The sequence below is a fragment of the Lygodium microphyllum genome, chromosome 10, assembly GCF_053477565.2.
Source record: "Lygodium microphyllum isolate KBCC chromosome 10, Lygodium_microphyllum_v1.1.10, whole genome shotgun sequence".
NCBI lineage: Eukaryota > Viridiplantae > Streptophyta > Polypodiopsida > Schizaeales > Lygodiaceae > Lygodium > Lygodium microphyllum.
The window spans coordinates 53,391,738-53,412,000 of NC_141144.1; the positions used below are offsets into that span (position 1 = coordinate 53,391,738).

Genomic DNA, 20,263 nt, shown 5'->3' on the forward strand with positions numbered 1-20,263 from the left:
GAATAGCAATTCTGCTAGAATTCAATTTACAAAACAAAAAAAAAAAATTTAGTTGCCCAAGTCATTCCCAGTGATGTCAGAAAATAAGCATCATCTTCTAGAGTATGTCAAGAACTACATAGGAGACCTTTTATGGTCATGGAATACAATGAATGCAATATACAAAAGTGCATTTGCACACCAATCTGTCCTTTACTCTCAGACTATATTGAAGTTTTTTTTACATGGGAATTGTGTGCCTCATATTTGGCAAACATGTTTCCTCTTTATTTTCCATTGCCTTCTTCTAATCTCAAGTGTCCAAGTGGAGTAAATAGAATGCATTATACTTGGTGCACACATGAAGTATACTCTTTCTATGGCAATTTTGTAAGAAGGGATGGCTTGGTAAAAAGGATTATGCTTTATGAAGATGATGAAAGATTCACTATTCTAGAAATACATGATTACTTTTGCGTCACAAGGGTGGACTTCACAAGCATATATTTAACCCTATATTGAACAAGGTCCTACAAGTTGTAAAGACGTAATCTTTGACGTCAATAGAGGATGCTTTCCTTTGACACCTCAAACAGAGGAAGCAATTTACGTTTCCATAAGGATTTTTTAAAAGCTTTCTAAGCTTTTTGGAGGTGATGAACAATTATAAAAGGTGAGCAGGAGCTCATCTCAGAGGTCAGGGAAGGCAGAAAGAAGAAGAATGAGGAGGACGACTGAAGCATCGACAAACATGCTGAAGGGGCCAACCTGTAATCGAAGAGGGCACTGCAAGGACAGAGGAGAAGACGAGATGACGTAGTTGAAGAAAATGTGACAAGGGGGGGGGGATAACAACATTCAGGAAAGAGCTAAAGCTCTGATGTAGAAGCTGAAGAAGGAAAGGTGACGATGAAAGCTAACGATGATGAGAGAGCTGAAGGAGATGACTGGACAAAGAAGGTGACGAAGAAAATCTTGGAAGACATGGCCCATACAAGAGCTCTTGCATCTGTGCTTTGTCTCCCTGTCCCTGGTGCAATCTTTCATCACACTCGTGGCCTCTCCTCCCACCACCACTCCCACTACAGTACATCCTACTTATTTTGCGGTAGTTTTTAAGTTTAATTAGAATAGACGATATTATGGCCAAGAAATGGAATCTTTGATGGAAACCAATGAAATAGGCACTTCATCTCTCCTTCAGCTAACTACAATGCCGAGACTCAAGGGTAGAGTGGAATAATTGCTTCATAGCTAGTGAATGTGTTTTGGATGGCACTTGCTTTTCATCGCTACATTCTCATCAAGAGTTGATCAATACCATTTTTTTAAACGTGGGGGCCTTTGAGCTTGTATGAGGAATCGGAATTCTTTCATGATGATGAATGGTTCACCATGGGGTTTTCTAGTTGCTGCAAAATCATAGCTTGTTCTCCAAGTTAGGCATCGACGAGCTCTACAAACGAATACGATTTCTGCTTCATATTGAAGGAACCTTCCAACCTACTGATGAGGAGCTTCCACCATCTCTTTCAATGGGTAAAACATCTTATTGCCAAGTTGGAACGATACATGTGAAAGTGGAGTTCATACAAAACTGTGAAGCTTAACTAATTTCTCTTCCCTGCTCACTGGTTTTATCTCAAAATCCTCATCACTGGTCACAAAACCATATTCTTATGGAACCTCGGAAACTCATACATGGTAACTATCCAACAAGATATGAAGGAGCAGTTGATGAGGAGCATTCTATCTAGTTATGATGAATGGAATGGGGTGACAAATCTGCTACAATAATCAAACCGTTAATGGTTTGGGTGACAAAACCTTATTACTTGGAAGTGTCCTATCTACACTATCAAAAACACTTTCAACTCGCATATTCATGACAAACAATGCTCTCAAACATTGAAGTTATCTTGTGAATTGATTCATTGAACTTCATCTATTCTATTCCTTGTGTGTAACAATCAAGAAATCTATGAGAACATATCAAGAAGATTAAAATTTATGTTTCTACTTCTCCTTAGCATGCATACATATCTAATCGATAGAATGAGAATCTTAACCATTCTTTTACGCCTTGTATTTATCTTGATTTGAGTACTCTTCTTATCTTTTGCTCCCATCTTGCCAAGTATCCCTATGGTGAGTGACTTTCACAAACTCCCATGCATATTATTCCGTGTGACACCTAGTGAATCCGACGTGAAAGCGTCGCTTCTAATTGTTGAGATGGGAGACTCTTCAAATACTCCACCCACTTCATCATCTAGTGCTTCTTTCTTTTCGACCGATGAAATGAAGAATTTTTTGCAAACTCTTTCTTCAGCCATTATGATGCAGAATCAACAGATATAGTTATCGATGCAGCATCAACAATAGTTACATCAACAACAATTGGATCAACAACGAATGTTGCATCAAGAACATACGGATGGTGCAACCAAAGCAATCGAAACTATGGTTAGTGAATGCAAACTATTGATGGCTGGAATGTTTAAGCTTATCTTGATGTCTTTAAAGCCAAATGTGCTTCTTCAAAGTTCCTACCGACTGGAGCAACTATTTCCTATGGCTTGTCACTCTTGCTTTGCAGGTTAGAGTGACATATTTGTTTGTGCAAGGCTCAAATTTCAAGAAAGCGCTCAAAGATGAATATTTTCTGGAGGATTATGGTATTGCTATGTAGAAGACATCTAGAGAGAGGGTCTATCAGCCCAACAAAGGACTTGTTGCTTCTGAGTTTTTGCGGGAGTTTGAAGAGTGATACAACCAGTTGGATGCATTAGAGCAAAGAGCTCTAAACCCAAAGAAAGTGGAGTTTCTCTTGCAAGCGATTGATCCTGCACTTTAGGACGAGTTGGGAGAGCTTCTTGAAGACCGTATGTAGACTATGGGATTAAAGATGGATTGGCAGGATGATGTTGATGCGGTTTCCACATTGACGAAGAGGCGGAGATGGAAGGCTCGCTTGTAGAACGGCATGCCAACACCTCTAGCGATGTCTTGTCCTTCCTCGACTTCTCCTACTTCTCTTGTTGCTCCTTCCACTTCTTCTCCTATTTCTCATCTTGTGTCTATGCCTACTTCTATGCCTATGCTTATGCCTATTCCTGCTGTGGTTGTCAGACCATCTGCCAAACCGACTGTCAAAGACATGGTGGAGGAAATTTCAAAGAACTTGAAAGATGTTCAAATTAAGATGACTAGAACAGAATAAAAACCACTTAACCTAGCCCCAGTTTCTGCCTCAACCTCTTCTACTCCTATAAATTCTTCTAGAAATAATCGTGTCCGTCGTTGCATGTGGTGTGATAGTCCAAACCATGATGAAAAGGACTATCAAGATTTTGAAGAGGCAAAAAGGTTGAAGTTGGTGGAAGGACAAGATAATATGTTTCTAGATACAGAGCAACTAATTAAACCAAATTTTAGCAAGGGAGGTATGAGGAAATTATTGGAGGAGTCTCCTTTGCGGTCTTCTTATGTGATGCAAGAGGTGGCAAGAGAAGTTGCTACCTATGGTCTTCAATTGGAGCATTTGCCGAAAGACAAGTCTCCTTTATGGTCGTATGCACTGCGTGCAGAAAAGAAAGGTAAAGCTTCATCATCCAAACTTTCAACCATAGGAGATGCAATCAGAAAAGGGACTGAATGGAATGATCGCGTAGTTGTCTTTTCTATCTATGCTCACATCGCGAAGTCTCAAGGATTTGAAGTACTCGTTGAAGAAAAGCGAAAAAGAGATAATGATCAGCTTGAAGTATCAAAGAGGGCGACTAGGAGGAGTGATCCAGTTCTTTAGGCTTCTTTTCAGGACCAAAGCAAAGTATGGATAATGTACAGAAGCCAAAAGTGCAAGAAGATCAAACGGTCCCAAAGACAAAGGATCTGAAGCCAAAAAAGTAATATGGATTCAAGCTACTATCGGACATCGAGACAACCACGCACTTGAAAAAGATACTTGAGGATCGGATTCTTAATTGTAAAATTGAATCTACACTTGGAGAAGTCTTGGGGATTGCCAAAAGGGAATTTCATGATGTTATCATTGACATCATAAAAAGAAAATGACAAGTTATTGCAGAGCCAATGCAAGATATGTTCCATCGAGAGGCTTTAGCTGTTGCGAAGGCTATTCTCTATGGATTGCAAATTGACAAGGTTGATTCTGATGAGGAGACTATTGAGGAATCTATAGATGGAGCTCTATGTATGCAGTCCAAGAAGTCTCTTCATCCTTTACTTCAGCCCGTACAATATGATGAGAGCGATGATGCACCTAGATTGGTGCCTCAGGAACATTTTTCTCATAGTCACTCGGCTCGTGCGACTACATAGACTCTAGTCAAGCTTGGTGAAACAGGGACTCCTTGTGTTGCTCTTTTGAATCATGGCTCCAAGATTAATGTTATAATGCAAGGTTTATATGATACTAGTAGATGGCCAGTTGATGTGGATCATGGTTGGTGCATACGTTGTCATGCCACTATGCGGACACGGTGTGAAAAACTCTAGAATGCATCATCATCCGACTTCTTATTGATCAAGAGAGTCAATGTGATCTAGGTCATTAGTATTAGTGTGAGTTGCATGGATTATCCAAAAATACTAGATTTTTTGATAATTTTAGGTCTATTTTTATATTATTTATTGTAAAAATCCAAAAAATTTAGAAAATCTTCTAGATTAGGATGGCATGCAAAAAGCAAGTTGCTTTTTCAGTCAGTTATGGGATTTTCATAAAAAGGACATATTGATGAAATCACGTGGGTCACGATTGTTGTAAATAGGTTGAAAGCTGCACTTTGAACTGAAAGAAGAAGAAGGACTGATCTGGGAGATCGGTGAGTAGGTGTCCTAAAGTTTTATCCCCCTTTCGGAGCCAACGGAGCCATCAGATTTAGGTTCTGAGTAGCACAGAAGAAGGTACAATTTTGATGCATGTTTTGTTCTACAAAGAAGCTCTAGGAGATCTAATGCCTGGATATTGCTTCTGAGTAGTGCAAAGATTCCTGGTTCTTTCAATATATATTGATTCAATTTATATGCATTTGCACAACAATCCGTCCTTTACATTCGGACTATATTGTTTTGTTTACATGGGAATCATGTGCCTCATATTTGGCAAAGATGTTTCCTCCTTATTTTCCATTTTCTTCTTCTAATCTCGAAGTGTCTAGGTGGGGTAAATAGAACGCATTATAATCGGTGCACACATGAGGTATACTCTTTCTATGGGGATTTTATAAGAAGGATGGCTTGGTAGAACGGATGATACTTTATGAAGATGATGAAAAATTCAGTATTCTAGAAATACATGATTACTTTTTCGTCACAAGGGTGAACTTCACAAGCATATTTTTAACCTTTTTGTGAGCAAGGTCAAATCTGGAATAGTACAAGTTGTAAAGACGTAATCTCTGGCGTCAATAGAAGATGCTTTCTTTTGACGCCTCAAATAGAGGAAGTAATTAAAGTTGCATAATGCTTCTTTAAAAGTTTTCTAAAGATTTTTCGAGGTGATGGACAGTTATAAAAGGTAATGAGGAGATCATCTCAGAGGATGGGGGAGGCAGAAAGAAGAAGAACGAGGAGGACGACTCAAGCATCGACAAACATACTGAAGGGGTTGACTGCAAATCGAAGAGGGCACTGCAACAACAGAGGAGAAGGCAAGACAAGATAGCCGAAGAGAGTGCAATCTTTCATCACACTCATGGCCTCTCCTCCCACCACCACTCCTACTATAATAGTCTGCTTCCACCTCTCCTTCAGCCAACTGCAATACCGAGATTCAAAGGTAGAGCGGCATAATTGCTTCATAGCTGGTGAACGTATTTTGGAAGTTGGTTGCTTTTCATCCCTGCATTCTCATCAAGACTTGATTGATACCATTTTGTTTAAAGTGGGGGACTTTGAGCTCATATGAAGTATTGGAATTCTTTCATGACGATTAACGATTCACCATGGGGTTTCTAGTTGCTACAAGATCATAGCTTATTCACCAAGTTAGGCATCGACAAAAGACCACAACATCTTATTGCTAAGTTGGAACGATACATGTGAAAGTGGAGTTTATACAAAGCTGTGAAGCTTAACTGATTTCTCTTCCCTACTCATTGGTTTTATCTCAAAATCCTCATCACTCATCACAAAACCATATTCCTGCGGAACCTTAGAAACTCATACATGGTAACTATCCAACAAGATATGAAGGAGCATTCTGTCTAGTTATGATGAATGCAATGGGGTGACAAACCTGCTATAGTAATCAAACCGTTAATGGTTTATGTGATGGAATCTTATTACTTGGAAGTGTCCTATCTACAATATTGAAAACACTTTCAACTCACATATTCATGACAAATTATGCTCTCAAAATTTGAAGTTATCTTGTGCATTAATTCATTAAACTTCATCTATTCTATTCCTTATGTGTAACAATCAAGAAATCTATGAGAACATATCAAGAAGATTAAAATTTTTGTTTCTACTTCTTCTTATAATGAGGACATATCTAATCGATGGAATGAGAATCTTAACCATTCTTTTACTCCATGTATTTGTCTTGATTTTAGTACTCTTCTTATCTTTTGCTTCCATCTTGCCACGCATTCATGTGGCGAGCGACTTTCACAAATTCCCACACGTATTATTTCGTGCGACACCTAGTGAGACCGACATGAAAGCATCGCTTCTGATTGTCGAGATGGGAGACTCTTTAGATACTCCACCCACTTCATCATCGAAAGCTTCTTCTTTTTCGACCGATGAGATGAAGAATTTATTGCAAACTCTTTCTTTAGCCAAAGGGGACATTGAGAGGGGCTCGCCAGCCTAGTGTTGCCGCACTCTAATCAGCAGTCGTATTGTCGATAAGACACTTGCTCACAAGCTCACTTAGTGTGAGGTCTGCCTCTAGTGTTTTCTCTCCCTCTATTTAGAACCCTGATTCATACCGTTTTAGGGGACCGGAATGGAACTATGCCCTACAGCAGAGAGGTCGAGCAATGCATCCCTCTCATTTTCCATTCTCTTTGAACCAAGTGCGGTATGAGTCTGCTTGGTTCCAGTTGTATCTATGCAAAGTGGAGCGGCTGAAGACTGACGCTAGAAGGCTGTTAGGAAGACTCGACTGCTAGGAACCCGGACTCAGGTCAATACTAGTGGGAACAGTCGGATAAGTTTCGTTGCAGGGTAGACTCGAGAGACCCTAGTTGGCAAACACTGTGTCATTCCTTGGGAGTGTCGGGCGGCGTCTTCTAGATTGATCTCTCGATGGGCTGCTAAGATGTGTCCCGTAATTTGAGGGTGGGCCCATTACACTGAGACTCCTCAAAGGGAGACCCTACACGTTTTGGTGTAATTCACCATGTAGAACAACATAGGAGGCACCCCTCGGTTGATTTCGCCCCGCTGCGATCCCTCTACACTTACTTGTCCTCACTTACAAAACAGAATCTACTCTTGGTACCAATATTATATCGTTCCAAGAATGTATCAGTCCTCACTTACTTGTCCTCTTGAACCCACCATCTAGACCTACAGCTTGGGTGCCTCACTCTCTCCAGCGTGGGTCATTTATACTTTAACCAATTGCTATGCATGCCAAGAATAGATACCATGTGTATGGTTCATGCAATGGTGGATGCCTTATTGTGCACAAACACTTATGGTTTAAAATCAGCCTATGTGTCGTGCAAAAACAACCCTTTTAATGAATTTTCCGCTCATACGCAGTGCTTCGTTGCAAGAACCTAGCATCAAGACAAACCTCATACTGCTAGATCCATTATTTCCAAATAAATCGCATCCTAAATGTTATGCATAAAGAGAACAATCAGACTTTGTATTATTTCAGCGCTTAAACTATGGTATAACATCATCCTTCCCCTCACCGTTTAAATTTTACTGCGATGCATAGGTGTAGAGGTTCTTTTATGTCATTTTTTATATGTAAAATCAATAAATAAGCACTTTAACACAAAGGACAAGGGCCAAACTGAGGCTTAACCTCATGCACAAATATTCACATATATAGATTTCGTTTTTTTATTTTCTTTAAATGCAAGAAACCCATTTTTTTCTCTATTTTTTCTATTTATTTTGAATAGAAAATAGATATTTTTTGGTTTTTTCTGATGACTAATCATTGGAACTGAAACTTAGCATTTTCTCTTATTTTATTTCACTCAAAATCAAAGAAACTATCAATATCCATCAAAATTAGTGTTTTTTCAGGTTTTGAATATTTATAATTGCTATAAATCAATACAGGCTCTGCATAAGAGTGATTGCAACCCTAAAAATTAATACAAGGAACATTCAAATAAAATTTCAGCCCATGTGCATACCATTTAGACCATGAACAATAAGAAACAAGCAAAATTCTTTCATAAAATAGAGCATACCGCCTTTTTGCGTGTTTGAGGTTTTTTGAATATTTAATTAGGACTAAATATCGACCAACTAGTCATGGATTTCAGCTTAAATCTTCAGCCTTCAGCCTCCTCAACCTCTTGGAACAATCCGGTGCCTCCCCGGAGAAGCATCCATCTTCCGATTCTCTTCTTGATTCTTGCCACATGAAGTACCTCTATGCAGGACAGGGAAAGAGGAGAGAGAAAGACTAGATCTGCATCTCCACAACTGGACAGCCATCTCTAAAGTCGAAGGCAGCGATGGAGAGTGAAGACAGTAGGAGAATCAGCCATGTAATCAGAAGGGGGGGTTGTTTGTAAGTACGATAGTCCCCCTCCTCCACCAAATAGAATAATAGGGCCTTCTTTTGCCTACGCCAAAAAAAACTGACGCACCTCCCTCCCCCCATGATTTTCATTTTTTTAGGGGCTTTTAAAGGGAGCCCCCAAAAGGCACATATTTTGGGCTCTCTTAAGTTCTTTCCCACTTGCCCTTTTGGGTCTTGGTCTCCTAGGCACTCCCGTTTCTTCATCCGGTACTCGATTTGCAGTCCAAAAAATGATGGGCATCTGTCTTGAAGTCCTCCACTGTCGAGCATCTACCAGTGTCTCATCTGACACACCAAAAAATTATGAAAATTCTCAAATTGTCGTCTAGTGGGTCTTTTAAGCACTTTCGGGCATTGCCGCTTAAAATCGTACTGATTGCAATCGCTGTCTTCGACGAAGTCTATTTTTCCCCTAAAATTCTTTTTTTTTTGCTATTTTTAGGCACTTCTTGGCATAAAAAATCATCTGTCATTGGCAACCACGGGATAGCGCGACTCAGCCCGTCAAATCCCACGAATAGATCTGCAAATAAACACAACCATAAAGAGCATCAAGCTAATACAAAAAATAGGCAACAAAACACATCACAGTTCTCACCCTACCTCTTGACAAAACCAAGGTATAAAATCTATGAGAGGTAGACCCCTCTAATTTCCTATATTGAACTTAAATTTAAGGAAGGGATAGAGGGAAAAACAATGGGGGGATGCATTTGATCACCTCTCTCCATAGATTGGTTTCTCCATGGCATACAAGAGACCTTGACAAGTAAGGTTAAAACCCTAAACCCTCACATATTAGGGTTAGTGAATTAATCATAGTGTGGGAGGGGGAGAGTTGGCACTCTCCCATGGTTTTAATAGAGAGATTCAACTCCCCTTCTTCCAAAGAGAGCTTGGTGTCTACTTGGTGTAGTCACTTTAAGTATAAAGGGGTTCAATTCCCCTAATCACTCTGCTCATTAGGTAAGGGGACACATGCACTAAAAAACATTGCAACACATACTTCGATGATATCTAAGTGCCACTACATAAATCACTTTGTGATATGACCATTTTGATATTTTTAATTGCTTAGGATAATTCCAACTTTTAAAAGAAAATTAGTATATGTTCTATGAAGACTTACATTTAAGAAAGGGAATACATAAAAAGTCATACATGCATATATCTGATAACCTTAAATAGGGGGATGTATGAGTTTTACAAGCTTCATAAATAGGGTTTTTTTTTTAAGTCCTTGCATGCAGGTGACATGTCTTCTTTACTATGAGTGAACCCCAATGGAAAGCTTGGACTTATAAAGACAATCTTGTGTATTGGACTTACACTGACACTAACCGAAAGAGGAAAGCATCATGATATTGTATTCATCATTATGAAAGTGATAGTCAAGTACAATGGTTTATAAAAGTTGGGTTGTTCCACTATCCTTTCACTATGCATATGGGACTTGGGACATCTCTTCTTGGAGCATATATCGTTTGTCTATTTCTCAACATCCCCCCTTAAATGATGAATCCCTACACTTGCTAGCTTTTGCCCCCTTACATGATGGCATAGCCTGGGAGACTAGCTCATAAGCAACCTAGTCAAGTTAAAGCTTGAAACTTTACATCTTTGGCAAGGGTTTTTACCAAGAAAATACACTAAGGAAAAAATAGAGATCCGCTATGGAAAAAACATATGAAAGATACAATGAAAATTCTTTAAAACAATCTGTCGGAGTTGTTGATGGTAGCGGAAGAATCATCATTATCATCTTCTTCTTGTTCATTCATGAAGTGGCTTGGTAGTAATCATTATGCATCTGTCGTTCTCTTTTCTTGTGGTGGAAACATTCATTGGCTATATAGGCAATCTTGCCACAGTAATGACATACATGGAAGAAGCTATGGAGGTCAGAAGATGAAGACTAAATTCATGTTGACATGGACAATGAGTAGACAATTGTTACACAAGTGAGTAAGGTTCCAAGATGGAAGCTTGGACTTATAAAGACAATCTTGTGTATTGGACTGACACTGACACTAACTGAAGGAGGAAAGCATCATGATATTGTATTCATCATTATGAAAGTGATAGTCAAGTACAATGCTTTATATAAGTTGGGTTGTTCCACTCTCCTCACTACACGTATGGGATTTAAGACATCTCTTCCTGGAGCATACATCATTTGTCTATTTCTTAGCAATATGCATGGCCTCCCATTCTACAACCTTTCGATGGCCTTCAAAACATGCTTACCAATGTTAGATCATATACGATCAAAGGCCTTAACCAAAAGGGTCATGACGAGAAGGATATAGATATTTAAGCATAAAAAGAATAAGAAAAGAGAGGAATAGAATCAATTTTAAACACAAAACATCAAGATAGGAACCCTTAGAAAATCCTTTGATTCAATCTTTTTATGATAGAGTTTGTCAAATACAATCACTACATGTGCTCAAGTACAAGTACATAACCCAAGCTCTAACATTTTGACTAAAAAGTGCACCTTGTCACTAGCATAACCCTACATTACATAGGCTTACTTAAATTATTTTAGCTATGAAACTATACATAAACTTTCAAACAATATCATATATGGTAGTCCCTATCAATCCGGAGCCATACTTTCAAGCTTCACCATACATTAGATCTTGCTAAAAATTTGTATGGGGACTGAATTAGTGCTTTGGCTCTATTATAATAGTTTAATTATAGAAAATAAAAATAGTCCCAATGCTATCCCAAATCTTCATAAAACTATGTACTCTTATTCTAACAGTGTTCTTTCATCCCCAAAGCACCATATGCATGAAGGAGATGCCTCTAAAGGCTCTAGAACCCCCTAAGAAACCTTTATTACAGTAGATACCCTACTAGTTACTATTATTACAAGAATGAAAATGCAAGCCTTTGCTCCTCCAATCCTTTAAAATACCATGGATTCTTAGTTTAGAAATGATCTAGTAGTAGTAGAGCATCATATACATAAACAAGACACCGTGGAAGACTTAGAATCACCTTGTGAATGGTTTATGATAGCAAATACCCTAGTAGTTATTATTAGTATAGTAGTAGACACTATCCAAGATCCAACTAATTGTAAGCATAAAGAAACTCCCAAGATGTCATTGGCTCCACTTCCATTGTGTTTCTCTCTTGTTTCAACTTTCTCATGAGCTATGGTGGCCTCTCCAAGAGCTTCAAAACTTAGTCACATTTTTTTCATGTTGCCCTTGAACACTATATATTAGGGAATTTGGGAATTCTCATATAGTTTGGGAATTCCTAATTTAGTTAAGATTTGGCTGCACGATTAAATCTTGTCCCCTTACTTTTGAAAGTGGACTTTACCATAATTACTATATAAGTTGTCTTTCCAAGTCCCACTTTGAAGCATGGGTTAAGATGTAGCCACATGGCCAAATCTTTACCCCTTATTTGAAAGTGGGACTTGGGAGATTCCCAAGTTCTCTAATATAGTGTTCTTGTTTTCTCTCTCCACTTTTTTCTCTTTTTTAATTCTCATGTTCCCCTCTCTAAAGTTTTTGTATGTGAAGCGTTAAAATAAGTCAGTTCATTAATTTAGGCCATATGTATGCAAACTTCCTCTTTTTGACTTGTGTGACTTGACATGGATATTCTACCTTATCACAATCTTGGCATCCTCACCACCTATCTTTTCATGCATTGTGAAATAACTACAATGAGGAAATAAGTGGCAGATCTTACCTTTTACTATTCTGCATGTAAACCATGGAAGAATTTAATATATGACTTGTTAGATGTTTTCACAATATAGACAAAAAATCCTCTAACGTCCTATCTTAAAGATGAAGGAGTTCTTCAAGCTTTGCTAACTAGAATTGATCCTAGAAGCATATTACTCTTGATTCATAACTCTCAAAAAGTATGCTTTGGGTATGGATATTACTCAACATGTGGCCAAGTTTTGTTGAGGGTTAAGTTTTCCGTTAGATACTCAATTAGAATCCTTGTGACCCAAAGATCTTGAAGATGCTCTTTTTAGATCTAAAGCTTTGGCGACTTCAAATAGTGATGACATATTTTGAGGAGATGCCTCACTCATTGATGTTTCCATTGCAATGAGCTAGGGCATATCCAAGCTAGTTGCCTTGATTTGAATCAAGAATCCTAACAAAGAAAAGCCATACAAGTTGATCATTCAGTATACTTTAGGAGTAAGATAATGATAAAAACTTAAAGCATATTATACCCTTTCAAGATGGGTAGAAGCCTAGAAAGATGCAATATGTCTTATACTTGTAATGGACCCTACTTCTCTAATTAATTTAGCCAATATGTTGCGAGAAACCTATCTTTGGATTCATAATATCCCTTTGAAGTTGAATGCTTGTACTAGAGTAGCAGAATGAAAGCGTGGTAGATCCTAACCCATGGATCATAGGATCAAACCACCATAGGAAAAGTGATAGCCCTAGTTTCTCTAGGGATGAGGATATCTTGATTCCTTCAAGGGAGAGAGGATATAACATCATTAATAAAATGTGAAGAACTACTATCATGTGCGGAAAAAAAACCATCATCATCATATACATCATCATTCTCATGCTCATTGTCTACATCATCACGAGCATCCTGACAGCATCCACAAACCTCATAGCATGATGTCAAAAGTGGTAACCTTGTAGCACATTCGTCTCCTCAAAGCTAGTACATGGTTAGCAAAGCACTCTTTTTGGTGATGGGTTAGTCAAAGGCTATACAAAAGCCTATTACAACTAAGGTGTTATACCATCAATTATTTTAGTATTGGACTATTGAACACAAACCACAGAGAGAGAGAGAGAGAGAGAGAGAGAGAGAGAGAGAGAGAGAGAGAGAAGGTAGTAGGAGATAGTAGTTAAAGGGAGAGGTAGTGAGAGAGAGGAGGTTAAAGAGATAAGAGGGGAGGATAATTACAAGAGAGAAAATTAGAGAGAGATAGTAAGATGAGATGAAGGATAATTGAATGAGAGAGAGAGTTAGACAGAAGAGAGATAGTAACAAGAGAGGATAATAGAAAGAGAGATAACACTTAGATTATTCATTCCTCGCGACCTAGATACTACCCTGCTCTGCTAAGAATCTACATATTTGGTTTTCCTTCCCAAGATCTATTTCAAAGACATGTAGGTTTGGAGGTGCTCTAGGGGTTCAAGAAGGCATAGATCAAAGAATGAGTTAGAAGAATATTGCTTGTTATTATGATGGCCCCGAAGTGGTGAAAAGGGAGCATGACAAGAGGTTGCACATATGAACCAAGTCCCATCCATACCAACATCTATTCAAGTACCTTTGGGTAGATTTAAAGAAAGTTTTACTAAGTCAAATGATTGAGCAGTTGATTGATTAGCTTATAACTAGTCCACTATTGTTATAACTTGCAACACTGAAGGTGTCATCTTCATGTAATCAAGATCCATGAATATCCTTAAGTGATTGTGCATTTAGGAGGAAATTACGAGTTACAATATTTGTAGAATACAAAAATAAATTATTCATTATGAACTAATCATGATTATTCCTTAGAGGACATAACCACTAGGAGTAAAGATAGATGCCTTGCTCATGCTTGCAAAATGTAATGTATGCTAAAGTGATGTATCATTTAGAGGAAAGCATATGACCTTTGAAAAGTATGAAGAGGGTTTGAGAAGTATCACGTCCTAAACACTAGGGGAGACTGTCATGTGTTGCGTTATGTGGTTGCATTCTAAGGAGAAATAAGTTGTGGATTATATCTTCTCTTTTGAGATATTAAAGGAAATTGTTTTGGTTTCTTAACAATTAAAGGTCTCTCCATAGGACAATGTTAGGCTAGGAGGTGACAAGGGCAGTGCCAAGGGGGGCTTTGGCTGTAAACTCCTTACATGTCAAAGTGTGTTTTAACCCCTATGGGTCTATCATGATCTTCCTAGAAGACCCTGATGCTAAATAGGGGTGGATTGGTAGATTGTATGTATACACGGGTATCCATGTACTTTGGATATGGGGTACATTGTAAGGGACAAAATGCTGGCACAATATTGCACTTTGAGAGTGCACATAAATATATTATATGCAACTATTTTCAAAAATTATTTGAAATTATATTTCTATCTATGCTTAATTTATGTGAATGAACATGTTTAAAAGAGCTAATTAATGAAGTCAAGTTCTATATATTAAATTAAAGTGTGCTAGGACTAATTAGCAAACTAAATAAAATCCTTAAGGAAACTTGGTGGTTAGATCCTTGATGGGCCTTGCCAACAACAACAAAGTGGTCTTGTTTATACTTAGAGGCTTCCATTATAATTGAACTGTTAGCTAGGGGAGTCTACCTATAAGAAATCATCTATATAGCGTGCATTCAAAGGATATGAATAAATACCCTTTCTTTCCATAGTATAAGGCTTTAAAATGGCCCCTTTTACTTTACTAAACTTACAGTTTTTTTGCAAATTCTAATTCAAAATCCCTTTTGTAAATATAATCCTATAAATTTTACTAAATATAACACCCTTTCTTTTGAACTCATGCAGTATCCTACATGTTCTATAAGGTGGACTCCTCCGGATTGTTAGATTAGGTAAGCTTAGAAATGACCTAGTGTGTCATCATTAAAACCAAATGAATGCCTTTTTAGGAGGCCAAATTAGACTTTACCCGGTCGGTCCAAGGGTCCATGCACATAATTTCCCCTGGTTTCTCACTCTCTTTGAACCAACTGGGTAATGGTTTGCTTTGACTTGCGAGATGATAACAAAGTAGTGACCTTACAAGCTAATGATAGATGGTTGATAGAGGACCATAGCATATAACTTAGATTTCCGTTTTCAAGTTAATCCTTATGGGTTTGAGGTGTGTTTCAACTCTAGCTCCAAAAACAATAATAGTTGGGTTCTAAGACAACATACTGGGATAGTCAGCATTCTAGGCTTCTTAGCTTATCCTCATCCCCTTCTTATCTAGCACTTGAGTTTTCATAAAATCCTCTCAACTAACGAAGTCCATGTTGCCATAGGAAAGATGCGATCTAATCATCTTCTTCCTTGGAGGAGTATTTTAGTTTTCAAATATGCTAATACAATTTAGTTTGACATATAAAAATAGTTTTGTTAGTTAATCTGTTAAATAATGTTCATTCACAAAAGTTAGGCATACACTGAGCACTCGAATACAAAGGAAAGTAAATAGTTTCAAAAATAAAATATATGTTTGAATTTATTATCTTTTAAAAAAAAACATAATTATTCTAATCTATATCAAAACTCCACTTGAAGGCCAAAATAAATCCATCAGGTCTACCCTCAACTATTATGAGGGCTTTCTTGGATGCCACTTGGGCTCCTAGGGGGTAAGCTTGTCGTAGCATGCCCAAGGAATTACGACAAGAGCCATGTGGCTCCTTGATGCCTCCTAGCATTTTCAACAAGTCTCTATGAACAGACCTCTCATATCCAATGCCAATCCTAGCAATCTAAAGTAGTAACCTAGCAATCTAAAGAGATAGTGCATCTACTCTTGGGGGAAGTCTAGTAACACGTTATTAGTGACAATGGAAAATTTTCACAATTTTAGGACTCATGGTTAAAACTTTCTCTTTGCTATAACTCTCACAAAGTTGCTCCAAATTCATTGTTCAATAGCTCAATAGATTCCATTTTTCATAAGATTTCTAATGATTGTCATATGGTAGCTTTGGGAGACTTAAATATGTCTTTTTGGAGTCCCAATATTGTAAATAATGAAGAATGGGACTTGAAAGATTCTCGATTTAGCTAAAATTTTGTTTAGTATGCACATCCTATGATTATTCAATTTTAGATAAATTAAATCTTAGCAGCATCTATAAATACTGAAAGTATTTCTTTTAATATGGCAAGTAATATGATAAAATATGCTTATGCATGAATATTTATGTAAGCCATAAGCTTATAAGCATAGGTTTCCCTTGACCTTTTTGTCATGATTCTTAATCTTGGGTCTTGGATTTTCCTGATGACACTTTTCATTGAGCTATCTCATTACCGATTTAAGTAATAAGAAGATACTTTTATTTTGAGTATCGAAGGTTTTTCTTTTTAGAAAGGTCAAAGTTATCTTTTTGTATCAACTTCATCAAGGTTCCACACCCGAAAATAAAATGCTCATCCAAATACCTTTTGAGATAGTTTCCTAGCAAAAAGAGTTTATATTTCCTAACCTTTACTAGCTCAAGAGGTTAATGTTTTCTTACTAACAGATTTTTAAAGGATAATTATCATAGTTTCTCAATCCAGATTCATAAGTATTATAACTTCTTTAAATATTTTCATTCAAAAAAATAATTTAATTGTGATATATAATGAATCAATGATTTCATCGTCACAATTCTAAACATTCATAATTTGGAAATTCTAAAGCATGGACTAGATATTACCGTGGGAGGGTAATTCTATATAAATTTCCTCCTAAGTATAATTTCTTTTCTATTAACTTGGCATCTTAGGTACTCACAAGGATCCTAGAATGCTTAGTTATTGTGGTCTAGATTCTCAATATTATTTATTCGCTTTTCTATTGTTATTTCATCAATATTAGTCTCTCTTACCGTATACTCTTATCTCTATTCTCTCTCACTCCACCTCCCTATGTCTCTCTTGGTATCTTACCCCCCCTCTCTCTCTCTCTTTCTTTTAATATCTCCCTTGATATCTCTCTCTCTTCTCTATATATATATCTCTCTCCCTCTCCCTCTCTTGATCTCTCTCACTCTCATGGACTAGCCACACATCAAATAATAAATAACCAATAGGCCAAGCCTTATCACATGAGGTTTTATCTAGCCTTTAGTCTCACTTCATATTAGGTATGGTCTACAAGGGTGTGCCTTGCCTTGTTCTTTTTGCCTCAGTCAAATGATCTTATCCCTAGTGTTGCTTTCAAAACTGGTACACAACAAATATGATGATGATGCAAGATGATCTTCAGAATAACATTGGTGTTGGTTGACGGGATGACTAAAACAAAATTCTTTTAGGGTTTTAATTAAGATTTTTTACTAAGGTTCATTACAACCCCACTCACATCAACATTTGCAATAATATGATCAAATGCATCTATAGAAATATAACATATCAAGATTATTGGCATGATACAACATGAGTACACACAAGGCTAACATAGATAGATTGCATATATGTACAAGTCATAGTGTACACATTCACATAATTGGCTATGAATACACATATGTAAACTTATACCATGTATAATAACCTATACATATGCTATGCATACCCATAACTCTATTAATGTATATACTTACATATACATAATACATAGACAAGCTACCTATACATATAGATTGTACACACACATACATATAGACTATGTAGACACATGAACATATACATATGACTACACATGATATGTGTGTGTGTGTGTGTGTGTGTGTGTGTGTATACAAACACACATGCTTACACATATACATATGTTAGTGTAGTCTATGCATAGTATATGTGTATGCATAGACTAGGAAAATATGCATGCAAAGGTCAATGTGTATGCATATACATAAGCTCTCTCAAAGTCTTGACCATACATGAGCCCCTTGAACCTAAATCAATCTCTATGAAATAAGGAGGATATGATAATATTTTATTTCATACTTTGGCTAGTAACTACCAATCTTGAATCCAATGTATAGGATTTTTCCCAATTAGCATATTACCAGATCACAATAATAGACTTGTCTTGATAGCTCAAATACCAGGGCCTCTAAAATGGGATTAATGAAATAAGGAGGATATGACAAGTTTTTGTTTCAGAGTTAGGCTAATAAGTATCAACCTTGAATCCAATGTATAGGATTCTCCCCAAATACCTATTACCATATCACAATAACGAACTCCTCTTGATAGCTAAATTATCATGGCCTCTGAAATAGGTATTAATGATGGCTTTAATAAGGTTAGATATCCAACCCTCCCCATCCAAATACATATAGTGTCATGTACATACAATATATACATCCTCATATGAGTTCCAAAAATAACCTAACGATGTAAAACAATAGTTATGACATTCTCATACACTTAGCCATTGCAATAACAATTAATAATCAGAGTACAAGAAATACAACTAAACATCAAAGGAAACATAAGGCATGCCTTTGAATGTTCTTCTTCACCTTCTTCTTTTGTCTCTTCTCTAAGTAGCAATGATAAAAAATCTAATCTGACTCTAAATCCTAAATTCACAAGCCCATAGCAAACCAAAAAAAGAAAAAAGAAATTAGAAGCCCATTATCAAATAACACATCACGTTTAAACTCGTAGGGAAATGTGTAGACAAAGAGCTTTAAAATATTCAAGTACCTCAAGGACATGCATGGATTGATTACAACATGAATTTTTGAATTCCAAACCACTATTAAGTCACAAAGCATCAACCTTTCTGTGCCTCAAGCACCAAATATTTGAGAGCAACCTAATATAGAAATGAAATATATAGTTCAATGGAGATGCCCCACTTATTCTTTCACCTTTAGATAAGCATGCAAATTAAAACACAAGGAGGAAAATGATTTGACCTAGATACTAGAGATAAGGCATTTGCAAAAATCATAAATCAAAATAAAGAATCATAATCGTAACACATTTCAAACCATATATAAATTGTAGTCATAACACCTATAATCTAATGTTAAATTGCATGTGTAATCTTATATTGTCCATTGTGATTCAAAAAATTTAACTACATATGTAACCCCGTATTAAGCCTAAAAAGCTCATGCAAAGCTTTGTATCTATATCAACAACTCAATATATGTTTCATGAAGTACAAAAACAATAGAAAAACAATATGGTAGAAAGCGAAAAAAAATAGCATACCTTTGAGGTGGAAGAAAATGGTTTTTTCTTCTCCTATGAGTGTTCCTTGATATGTAGTGAAGTCTAGCTTTGAGAGCTTCTCTCTCTCTCTCTGTCTCTATGAGTGTGCTTGTAGCTTTTCTTTGTGTGCACATCTTCTTTTGTTTCTGTGACATTGGCATTAATTTGGTGTATGTTATCATGGCTAGTGTGTAATTCAATTGAGCTATGAATGTTTGTACTTTCAAAAATATGCATTGGTGCTTTGTATACATGCTTAATGTTTGGTATCGCTTTATATAACAATAGTCACATTTGATATAAACAAATCTAATCATGTCATTCTATGTAACAATAGTCACATATGATATGAGTAAATCCAATCACATAAAATATCTATGAGATTGCTAAATCAAATACTTTCTACTTGTCTTGTGTCTATCATTCATTTGTCAAGCCACCAGATTGCAAAAATGTTGTAGAACATTTTAGTGTTGAAGTAATCATACATAGTAAAATAATCATATTCAGATATTAAAGTAATCATAAAATAGAGTGTATTTTTAAGCATATTTCGATACTGAACTAATTAGAATTTGAAAGGTCCTTTTGAAACATTGATGCTATTTTGATATGGCTCAAATATTTGGATAGGAAAGAGTTCATAACATCTAAAAAA

At 36.7% G+C, this 20,263-nt stretch overlaps 1 protein-coding gene across 4 annotated transcripts in view; it reads left to right on the forward strand.

Moving 5' to 3' along the window:
* LOC148030003 (uncharacterized) overlaps positions 1-20,263 on the forward strand; it is a 118,677-nt gene that overhangs the window by 61,853 nt on the left and 36,561 nt on the right. The gene's annotated exons all lie outside the window — the stretch shown is intronic.